This window comes from Oncorhynchus kisutch, unplaced genomic scaffold (genome assembly GCF_002021735.2).
Source record: "Oncorhynchus kisutch isolate 150728-3 unplaced genomic scaffold, Okis_V2 Okis06b-Okis10b_hom, whole genome shotgun sequence".
Lineage (NCBI taxonomy): Eukaryota > Metazoa > Chordata > Actinopteri > Salmoniformes > Salmonidae > Oncorhynchus > Oncorhynchus kisutch.
The window spans coordinates 5,315,772-5,327,362 of NW_022261983.1; positions in this window are offsets into that span (position 1 = coordinate 5,315,772).

The window sequence follows — 11,591 nt, forward strand, 5'->3', positions numbered from 1 at the left end:
AACCTGGACTCAGAGGTAGACGTAACATAGTAAATGTAAATCCATGACACTCCAATTAGTATGATATGTTACATTTCGTATGGTATGAATTAATTTGTGGATGTCCATCCTCCATTTTATATGATATGTTAGGAATTCCATTTTTTTGTGGCTAGGTGGCTAACGTGAGCTAGGCTAGGGGTTAGACTTAGGGGTTAAGGTCAGGGTTAAGTTTAGAGTTAAGTTTACGGTTAAGATTAGGGTTAAAGGGTTCAAGTTAGGGGAAGGGTTAGCTAACCTGCTAAGTAGTTGCAAAATAGCAAAAAGTAGTACCCCGAACAACCACCCAACTTTTGTTTTTTCCTTAAGTAACCTTCTGTTCTATGTAACCATACCAAATGTAACAATTCATACTATTTTGAGTGTCCCGGTTTACATTTACTATGTTACGTCTAGTCTACGAGACCAGGCTGGTCAAAGCAACCATCTCTGATGCTATCTACAGGACATTTTGGTTGGCAGAATTACAAATGTTATTTTGATTACCCAGTGCAGTGTGGCAGGCAGGGTGGCAGGCAAGGTGGCAGGCAGGGTGGCAAGCAGGGTGGCAGGCAGGGTGTCAGGCAGGGTATCAGGCAGGGTGGCAGGCAGGGTGGCAGGCAGTGTGGCAGGCAGGGTGGCAGGCAGTGTGGCAGGCAGGGTGGCAGGCAGGGTGGCAGGCAAGGTGGCAGGCAGGGTGGCAGGCAGGGTGGCAGGCAGCCACTTACTGTGTGTGTCTGGATAAGGGTGTTGTAACCCCACAGAGATCACTGTGTGTGTCTGGATAACAGTGTTGAAACCCCACAGAGATCACTGTGTGTGTCTGGATAAGGGTTTTGAAACCCCACAGAGATCACTGTGTGTGTCTGGATAAGGGTGTTGTAACCCCACAGAGATCACTGTGTGTGTCTGTGTGTCTGGATAAGGGTGGTGTAACTCCACAGAGATCACTGTGTGTGTCTGGATAAGGGTGTTGTAACCTCACAGAGATCACTGTGTGTGTCTGGATAACGGTGTTGTAACCTCACAGAGATCACTGTGTGTGTCTGGATAACGGTGTTGTAACCCCACAGAGATCACTGTGTGTGTCTGGATAAGGGTTTTGAAATCCCACAGAGATCACTGTGTATGTCTGTGTGTCTGGATAAGGGTGTTGTACCCCCACAGAGATCACTGTGTGTGTCTGGATAAGGGTGTTGTAACCCCACAGAGATCACTGTGTGTGTCTGGATAACGGTGTTGTAACCCCACAGAGATCACTGTGTGTGTCTGGATAAGGGTTTTGAAATCCCACAGAGATCACTGTGTATGTCTGTGTGTCTGGATAAGGGTGTTGTAACCCCACAGAGATCACTGTGTGTGTCTGGATAAGGGTGTTGTAACCCCACAGAGATCACTGTGTGTGTCTGGATAAGGGTGTTGTAACCCCACAGAGATCACTGTGTGTGTCTGGATAAGGGTGTTGTAACCCCACAGAGATCACTATGTGTGTCTGGATAAGGGTGTTATAACTCCACCAAGATTACTGTGTGTGTGTGTGTGTGTGTGTGTGTGTGTGTGTGTGTGTGTGTGTGTGTGTGTGTGTGTGTGTGTGTGTGTGTGTGTGTGTGTGTGTGTGTGTGTGTGTGTGTGTGTGTGTGTGTGTGTGTGTGTGTGCGCGCGTGCGCATGCGCGTGTGTGTGTGTGTGTGTGTGTGTGTGTGTGTGTGTGTGTGTGTGTCATTCTCAAGGTCTCCAACAGCCACACTACAGTATCTGACAGTCTTCATTGATCTCTCAATTAGTAACTCATCTCAAGTTGAGGTAACCATTATCCAGTACACATTCATTAGGTATTTCCCTACAGTAACTTTGTAACTTCATTTTACTACTTCAGCTTTAAAGGAAGATGCCAAAAGATGATCAACAAGTGGACTTGTATGATCACAGTGTGTTGTGGTATGATGGTATTATGAACATAGAGTGTTGTGATATGATGATCCCTTTAATATGCTAGTGTTGCTGTGTATTGTGGGTATTGTGGGAGGGTAGGTTCTCAGGCTGATTACATAAAGGTTTGAATTGCTTCTTAAATCAAAGAACGCAACAATTATCATCGCCACGGAGACAGACGACTGAGGCACGCAAACAACCTCACATCAAAGAGAAAATTATTCAGAGTGCACACAAGCACACACACACATAGGCACACACACACACACACACACACACACACACACACACACACACACACACACACACACACACACACACACACACACACACACACAAACCCACCGCCATGTATCAGCAACTCCAAATATCTTTTGGGGGGGTAAAATGATATCTGACAGCAAGACTTAAAATGCCATCCATAGACATGTGAGTGCTCAGATGAAAGCAATATTTCCCCCAACAAGTCTAAACGTCTTTGTTTTTAGAAAGTGCCTGGGCCGGTGATTTATCTAATGGAATGCTTGTGGAATCACACACTGAATATTAAACAGGACTTGAGGGAGGGAAAGAAATATATAGACAGGTTTCGGTAGGGGGAGGGAGAAAAATACATAAAAACCTTCCGTCAAGTTCCTGTGGGTGCAAAGTGGGTCTGTTTTCCACGGCTTGGTCCACACGCTGACAGCTTTATGCCTGCACTCCCATGTTTTAACGGCAGCTTTGGACGAACCCTAAACCCTACTCCTAATGCCACCGACTCTCTCCTCCTGACTCTCTATCAACCAATGTACAGGTCTATCTAGAGAGAAAGGAGCAGGGAGGAATAGAAGAAGGAGAAGAAGAAGAAGTACTGTATTGTCTATGGTCACCAGCCCAGACTCCAAATGGATCATATTGTATTGTCACATAGAACCAGAGCGTTATCTTTTTCCTTTATCCCACTGAAAGCATTAAAGTCCACTATCAGATTGAACATTTCAGATGTAAACCAAACAAATGGAACTATAGGATCAGCGAGATGATGGAGCGTGAAATCTTTCCTCTCAACAGGTGTTAGAGATGTCTTGGGCTGAACCCAAACAAAACCTTGGCTGAGCTCCCTGAGCCACAGCAAACCGGAGATGGTCACAGTGTTTAAATCCATCCACTCCCAGAACCTCTTTTGCTCTCTAAACCTCTCCTAACCCCCGTTTAAAATGCTAAAAAACACTCTTTCTTTTCTCCCCCCTTTCATTTTTTATCACGGAGGAGGGCCCACCGTGGAGAGGGGTCTGCTGGGACATGTCTAAGGGAAGGAGGGGGGTGGGGAGAAAAGTGGAGTAGAGCAGTAGGCGTATGACCTAAACCTGTCCAATATCTTTACAATTCAAAATGCATCAATCTGCTGCCTCCCACCTACTCTCCCTCCATCTCCCAGGGGACAGAGGGCCATAGTGAGAACATCCAGCTATAGTGTGGCCCTTGATGACAGTATCAAGTGTTTATAAGAATAGCCTGCCATGTTTGCTCTGGGCCAAGGGTTAGGTTGGTTGGAGGAGGCTCAACATAGTACTGCCATTCTACAGCCCACAGGTGTTTATTTTACACCCGTGAAACAGAGCCTCTTTTAAACCTTGAAGTGTGCATCACTGTGTGTCCAGAATAAATCAGCATGCACTGCCCAAGTGGCAAACCACATATGCTTGTGTAAAGGGAAGTGTTGCCCTTTTGAACGACAACTGATCAAATAATATACATACAGTTGCTTTCCTTGACTAGTTTCACATGGTTTCATCAAAGCCTGGGCTTAGGCTACTCTTTTTACTGAATGTCCAAATCTGATTAGTTAATATGCAACAAATGAGTGGCTTTCCTCAACTAGTTTTGGGATGGTTTAAGAAACACCCATTTACTCTTTTTATGGAATCATTGGGCAGTGACGAAATCGCCCGTTTTATGTTAGTGCTGCTTGAAGCCCGTTTTATGTTAGTGCTGCTTGAAGCCCGTTTTATGTTAGTGCTGCTTGAAGCCCGTTTTATGTTAGTGCTGCTTGAAGCCCGTTTTATGTTAGTGCTGCTTGAAGCCCGTTTTATGTTAGTGCTGCTTGAAGCCCGTTTTATGTTAGTGCTGCTTGAAGCCCGTTTTATGTTAGTGTTGCTTGAAGCCCGTTTTATGTTAGTGTTGCTTGAAGCCCGTTTTTTGTTAGTGCCTGCTTGAAGCCCGTTTTATGTTAGTGTTGCTTGAAGCCCATTTTATGTTAGTGCTGCTTGAAGCCCGTTTTATGTTAGTGTTGCTTGAAGCCCGTTTTATGTTAGTGTTGCTTGAAGCCCGTTTTATGTTAGTGCTGCTTGAAGCCCGTTTTATGTTAGTGCTGCTTGAAGCCCGTTTTATGTTAGTGTTGCTTGAAGCCCGTTTTATGTTAGTGTTGCTTGAAGCCCGTTTTATGTTAGTGCTGCTTGAAGCCCATTTTATGTTAGTGCTGCTTGAAGCCCGTTTTATGTTAGTGTTGCTTGAAGCCCGTTTTATGTTAGTGTTGCTTGAAGCCCGTTTTATGTTAGTGTTGCTTGAAGCCCATTTTATGTTAGTGCTGCTTGAAGCCCGTTTTATGTTAGTGTTGCTTGAAGCCCGTTTTATGTTAGTGTTGCTTGAAGCCCGTTTTATGTTAGTGTTGCTTGAAGCCCGTTTTATGTTAGTGTTGCTTGAAGCCCATTTTATGTTAGTGCTGCTTGAAGCCCGTTTTATGTTAGTGTTGCTTGAAGCCCGTTTTATGTTAGTGTTGCTTGAAGCCCGTTTTATGTTAGTGCTGCTTGAAGCCCGTTTTATGTTAGTGCTGCTTGAAGCCCGTTTTATGTTAGTGTTGCTTGAAGCCCGTTTTATGTTAGTGTTGCTTGAAGCCCGTTTTATGTTAGTGTTGCTTGAAGCCCGTTTTATGTTAGTGTTGCTTGAAGCCCGTTTTATGTTAGTGCTGCTTGAAGCCCGTTTTATGTTAGTGTTGCTTGAAGCCCGTTTTATGTTTGTGCTGCTTGAAGCCCGTTTTATGTTAGTGTTGCTTGAAGCCCGTTTTATGTTAGTGCTGCTTGAAGCCCGTTTTATGTTTGTGCTGCTTGAAGCCCGTTTTATGTTAGTGTTGCTTGAAGCCCGTTTTTTGTTAGTGCTGCTTGAAGCCCGTTTTATGTTAGTGTTGCTTGAAGCCCATTTTATGTTAGTGCTGCTTGAAGCCCGTTTTATGTTAGTGTTGCTTGAAGCCCGTTTTATGTTAGTGTTGCTTGAAGCCCGTTTTATGTTAGTGCTGCTTGAAGCCCGTTTTATGTTAGTGCTGCTTGAAGCCCGTTTTATGTTAGTGTTGCTTGAAGCCCGTTTTATGTTAGTGTTGCTTGAGGCCCGTTTTATGTTAGTGTTGCTTGAAGCCCGTTTTATGTTAGTGTTGCTTGAAGCCCGTTTTATGTTAGTGCTGCTTGAAGCCCGTTTTATGTTAGTGTTGCTTGAAGCCCGTTTTATGTTAGTGCTGCTTGAAGCCCGTTTTATGTTAGTGTTGCTTGAAGCCCGTTTTATGTTAGTGCTGCTTGAAGCACGTTTTATGTTAGTGTTGCTTGAAGCCCGTTTTTTGTTAGTGCTGCTTGAAGCCCGTTTTATGTTAGTGTTGCTTGAAGCCCGTTTTTTGTTAGTGCTGCTTGAAGCCCGTTTTATGTTAGTGTTGCTTGAAGCCCGTTTTATGTTAGTGCTGCTTGAAGCCCGTTTTATGTTAGTGTTGCTTGAAGCCCGTTTTATGTTAGTGCTGCTTGAAGCCTGTTTTATGTTAGTGCTGCTTGATGCCCGTTTTATGTTAGTGTTGCTTGAAGCCCGTTTTATGTTAGTGTTGCTTGAAGCCCGTTTTATGTTAGTGTTGCTTGAAGCCCGTTTTATGTTAGTGTTGCTTGATGCCCGTTTTATGTTCGTGTTGCTTGAAGCCCGTTTTATGTTCGTGTTGCTTGAAGCCCGTTTTATGTTAGTGTTGCTTGAAGCCCGTTTTGTTAGTGTTGCTTGATGCCCGTTTTATGTTAGTGTTGCTTGAAGCCCGTTTTATGTTCGTGCTGCTTGAAGCCCGTTTTATGTTAGTGCTGCTTGAAGCCCGTTTTATGTTAGTGTTGCTTGAAGCCCGTTTTATGTTAGTGTTGCTTGAAGCCCGTTTTATGTTAGTGCTGCTTGAAGCCCGTTTTATGTTAGTGCTGCTTGAAGCCCGTTTTATGTTAGTGTTGCTTGAAGCCCGTTTTATGTTAGTGTTGCTTGAAGCCCGTTTTATGTTAGTGCTGCTTGAAGCCCGTTTTATGTTAGTGTTGCTTGAAGCCCGTTTTATGTTAGTGGTGCTTGAAGCCCGTTTTATGTTAGTGTTGCTTGAAGCCCGTTTTATGTTAGTGCTGCTTGAAGCCCGTTTTATGTTAGTGCTGCTTGAAGCCCGTTATATGTTCGTGCTGCTTGAAGCCCGTTTTATGTTAGTGTTGCTTGAAGCCCGTTTTATGTTAGTGCTGCTTGAAGCCCGTTTTATGTTAGTGCTGCTTGAAGCCCGTTTTATGTTCGTGTTGCTTGAAGCCCGTTTTATGTTCGTGTTGCTTGAAGCCCGTTTTATGTTAGTGCTGCTTGAAGCCCGTTTTATGTTAGTGCTGCTTGAAGCCTGTTTTATGTTAGTGCTGCTTGAAGCCCGTTTTATGTTCGTGTTGCTTGAAGCCCGTTTTATGTTAGTGTTGCTTGAAGCCCGTATTATGTTCGTGTTGCTTGAAGCCCGTTTTATGTTAGTGTTGCTTGAAGCCCGTTTTGTTAGTGTTGCTTGATGCCCGTTTTATGTTAGTGTTGCTTGAAGCCCGTTTTATGTTAGTGCTGCTTGAAGCCCGTTTTATGTTAGTGCTGCTTGAAGCCTGTTTTATGTTAGTGCTGCTCGAAGCCCGTTTTATGTTCGTGTTGCTTGAATTCCGTTTTATGTTAGTGTTGCTTGAAGCCCGTTTTATGTTCGTGTTGCTTGAAGCCCGTTTTATGTTAGTGTTGCTTGAAGCCCGTTTTGTTAGTGTTGCTTGATGCCCGTTTTATGTTAGTGTTGCTTGAAGCCCGTTTTATGTTCGTGCTGCTTGAAGCCCGTTTTATGTTAGTGCTGCTTGAAGCCCGTTTTATGTTAGTGTTGCTTGAAGCCCGTTTTATGTTAGTGTTGCTTGAAGCCCGTTTTATGTTAGTGCTGCTTGAAGCCCATTTTATGTTAGTGCTGCTTGAAGCCCGTTTTATGTTAGTGTTGCTTGAAGCCCGTTTTATGTTAGTGTTGCTTGAAGCCCGTTTTATGTTAGTGCTGCTTGAAGCCCGTTTTATGTTAGTGTTGCTTGAAGCCCGTTTTATGTTAGTGGTGCTTGAAGCCCGTTTTATGTTAGTGTTGCTTGAAGCCCGTTTTATGTTAGTGCTGCTTGAAGCCCGTTTTATGTTAGTGCTGCTTGAAGCCCGTTATATGTTCGTGCTGCTTGAAGCCCGTTTTATGTTAGTGTTGCTTGAAGCCCGTTTTATGTTAGTGCTGCTTGAAGCCCGTTTTATGTTAGTGCTGCTTGAAGCCCGTTTTATGTTCGTGTTGCTTGAAGCCCGTTTTATGTTCGTGTTGCTTGAAGCCCGTTTTATGTTAGTGCTGCTTGAAGCCCGTTTTATGTTAGTGCTGCTTGAAGCCTGTTTTATGTTAGTGCTGCTTGAAGCCCGTTTTATGTTCGTGTTGCTTGAAGCCCGTTTTATGTTAGTGTTGCTTGAAGCCCGTTTTATGTTCGTGTTGCTTGAAGCCCGTTTTATGTTAGTGTTGCTTGAAGCCCGTTTTGTTAGTGTTGCTTGATGCCCGTTTTATGTTAGTGTTGCTTGAAGCCCGTTTTATGTTCGTGCTGCTTGAAGCCCGTTTTATGTTAGTGCTGCTTGAAGCCCGTTTTATGTTAGTGTTGCTTGAAGCCCGTTTTATGTTAGTGCTGCTTGAAGCACGTTTTATGTTAGTGCTGCTTGAAGCCCGTTTTATGTTCGTGCTGCTTGAAGCCCGTTTTATGTTAGTGTTGCTTGAAGCCCGTTTTATGTTAGTGCTGCTTGAAGCCCGTTTTATGTTAGTGTTGCTTGAAGCCCGTTTTATGTTAGTGCTGCTTGAAGCCCGTTTTATGTTAGTGCTGCTTGAAGCCTGTTTTATGTTAGTGCTGCTTGAAGCCCGTTTTATGTTCGTGTTGCTTGAAGCCCGTTTTATGTTAGTGTTGCTTGAAGCCCGTTTTATGTTCGTGTTGCTTGAAGCCCGTTTTATGTTAGTGTTGCTTGAAGCCCGTTTTGTTAGTGTTGCTTGAATGCCCGTTTTATGTTAGTGTTGCTTGAAGCCCGTTTTATGTTCGTGCTGCTTGAAGCCCGTTTTATGTTAGTGCTGCTTGAAGCCCGTTTTATGTTAGTGTTGCTTGAAGCCCGTTTTATGTTTGTGTTGCTTGAAGCCCGTTTTATGTTAGTGCTGCTTGAAGCCCATTTTATGTTAGTGCTGCTTGAAGCCCGTTTTATGTTAGTGTTGCTTGAAGCCCGTTTTATGTTAGTGTTGCTTGAAGCCCGTTTTATGTTAGTGCTGCTTGAAGCACGTTTTATGTTAGTGTTGCTTGAAGCCCGTTTTATGTTAGTGGTGCTTGAAGCCCGTTTTATGTTAGTGTTGCTTGAAGCCCGTTTTATGTTAGTGCTGCTTGAAGCCCGTTTTATGTTAGTGCTGCTTGAAGCCCGTTTTATGTTCGTGCTGCTTGAAGCCCGTTTTATGTTAGTGTTGCTTGAAGCCGTTTTATGTTAGTGCTGCTTGAAGCCCGTTTTATGTTAGTGCTGCTTGAAGCCCGTTTTATGTTCGTGTTGCTTGAGGCCCGTTTTATGTTCGTGTTGCTTGAAGCCCGTTTTATGTTAGTGTTGCTTGAAGCCCGTTTTATGTTAGTGTTGCTTGAAGCCCGTTTTATGTTAGTGCTGCTTGAAGCCCGTTTTATGTTAGTGCTGCTTGAAGCCCGTTTTATGTTAGTGTTGCTTGAAGCCCGTTTTATGTTCGTGTTGCTTGAAGCCCGTTTTATGTTAGTGTTGCTTGAAGCCCGTTTTATGTTAGTGTTGCTTGAAGCCCGTTTTATGTTAGTGTTGCTTGAAGCCCGTTTTATGTTAGTGTTGCTTGATGCCCGTTTTATGTTAGTGTTGCTTGAAGCCCATTTTATGTTCGTGCTGCTTGAAGCCCGTTTTATGTTAGTGTTGCTTGACACCCGTTTTATGTTAGTGCTGCTTGAAGCCCGTTTTATGTTCGTGCTGCTTGAAGCCCGTTTTATGTTCGTGTTGCTTGAAGCCCGTTTTATGTTCGTGTTGCTTGAAGCCCGTTTTATGTTAGTGTTGCTTGATGCCCGTTTTATGTTCGTGTTGCTTGAAGCCCGTTTTATGTTAGTGTTGCTTGAAGCCCGTTTTATGTTAGTGCTGCTTGAAGCCCGTTTTATGTTAGTGCTGCTTGAAGCCCGTTTTATGTTCGTTTTGCTTGAAGCCCGTTTTATGTTAGTGTTGCTTGAAGCCCGTTTTATGTTCGTGTTGCTTGAAGCCCGTTTTATGTTAGTGTTGCTTGAAGCCCGTTTTATGTTAGTGTTGCTTGATGCCCGTTTTATGTTAGTGCTGCTTGAAGCCCGTTTTATGTTAGTGCTGCTTGAAGCCCGTTTTATGTTAGTGCTGCTTGAAGCCCGTTTTATGTTAGTGCTGCTTGAAGCCCGTTTTATGTTAGTGCTGCTTGAAGCCCGTTTTATGTTAGTGCTGCTTGAAGCCCGTTTTATGTTAGTGTTGCTTGAAGCCCGTTTTATGTTAGTGCTGCTTGAAGCCCGTTTTATGTTAGTGCTCCTCCCCATCATCCCCCTCCTTCTTCTCCTCCGCCTTCTCTTTATCCTCCTCCTCCTCCTCCTTCTCCTCTTTCTAACTCTCCTAGAGAAGAGTGATACCATGGGAAATGTAGCTAATTGAAACTCTTGAGAAGAGTCAAACATTTGTTTTCGGCGCAAATTCACCAATGGAGTCACATGAATTCATGTAGATCAGGGTTCAGCCACACATTGTCCTCGGGATATGGGAACATTCTGTCTCATAGAAACTAATAAAGACCATTTATCAAAATGTTGACAACACACTATTGTAGAACACACAACACACTACTCCTGCCCTGTAGGCCTACCACATTGGGACAACATTTGACAGGAATTACAGTTCAGTACATGATATCAACATGTGAGGAGAGAGAATGGAGAAGAATACTAAGCCTACATTGTGACAACATTTGGCACAAATGACAAAACACGACATCACCATTTGATTTGATTGTGAAGAGAATGGTTCCAGGAAGAACGGCCACTGCATATTGCATGCTGTGCTGTGGTGTCAGTGGAAGCCGAGTCGGGGCTTAGATATTTTAGTATAAATAGCGTGAAAAGATGGGTTATGCCAGACAGGAATGTTCTCCTCAAGGGCATCTGTTGGCCAGTGCCCAGCACGCCATCATGGGTGCTGACATTTGCTGGATAACAGCCAAGAAACAGGAGAGAAGAAGGGAGCGAGAGGGAGAGAGAGGGAGAGAGGAGGAGAGAGGAGGAGAGAGGGAGAGAGGAGGTGAGAGGAGGAGAGAGAGGGAGAGAGGAGGAGAGAGAGGGAGAGAGAGGGAGAGAGGAGGAGAGAGAGGGAGAGAGAGGGAGAGAGAGGGAGAGAGGAGGAGCGAGAGGGAGAGAGGAGGAGAGAGAGGGAGAGAGAGGGAGAGAGAGGGAGAGAGGAGGAGAGAGAGGGAGAGAGAGGGAGAGAGGAGGAGAGAGAGGGAGAGAGAGGGAGAGAGGAGAGAGAGGGAGAGAGTGGAGAGAGGAGGAGAGAGAGGGAGAGAGGAGGAGAGAGAGGGAGACAGAGGGAGAGAGAGGGAGAGAGGAGGAGAGAGAGGGAGAGAGAGGGAGAGAGGAGGAGAGAGAGGGAGAGAGAGGGAGAGAGGAGGAGAGAGCGGGAGAGAGAGAGGGAGAGAGAGGGAGAGAGAGGGAGAGAGGAGGAGAGAGAGGGAGAGAGGAGGAATTAATGCCAGTCCCGGAGCCTCTCTTGTCCCACATTGTTTGTTCTGTTCTCCCCCCTCGTCCCCCCCACGTCTCACCCTCGTCTCACTTCAAGAATCTTGAGATATGCCGGGGAGAAAAGAGAGAAGAGGAGAAGAGAGGGAGAGGAGGCGAAAGGGTTAAGAGAGGGAAGAAGAGGGGGCTGTCAGGAGTAGAGAGGAGAGGTCAGTGGGTAAGAGGGGAGTGAAGATAAGAAGAGGACAGGGGTTAATAGGAGAGGAAAGTAAAAACAGACGAGTGAAAGAAAGAGGGAGGGAGAAGTGGATGAGAGGAGGAGACATTAAGGAGGATATTAAGAAGGAGAGGAAATAGGAGGAGTAGAGACAGAAGAGAGGAGGAAAGGTTTAGTGTGTGAAGGAGGAATGGAGAGAGGGCAGTTTAGGACAGGAGAGGTGTGAGGGGAAGTAAAGATGGAGAGAGTATTTCACACTTCCTGTTATAATGGTGTTTTGCCCTGGCAGCAGTTGATCAGGTTTCTGCAGAGCAACATTACTAAAGTGCACTGTGGAGGAGTTAGTTGTCAGAGCACCCAGATAAACATCTCTCTCTTTCTTTCCCATTTTTCTCCCTCCTCTCT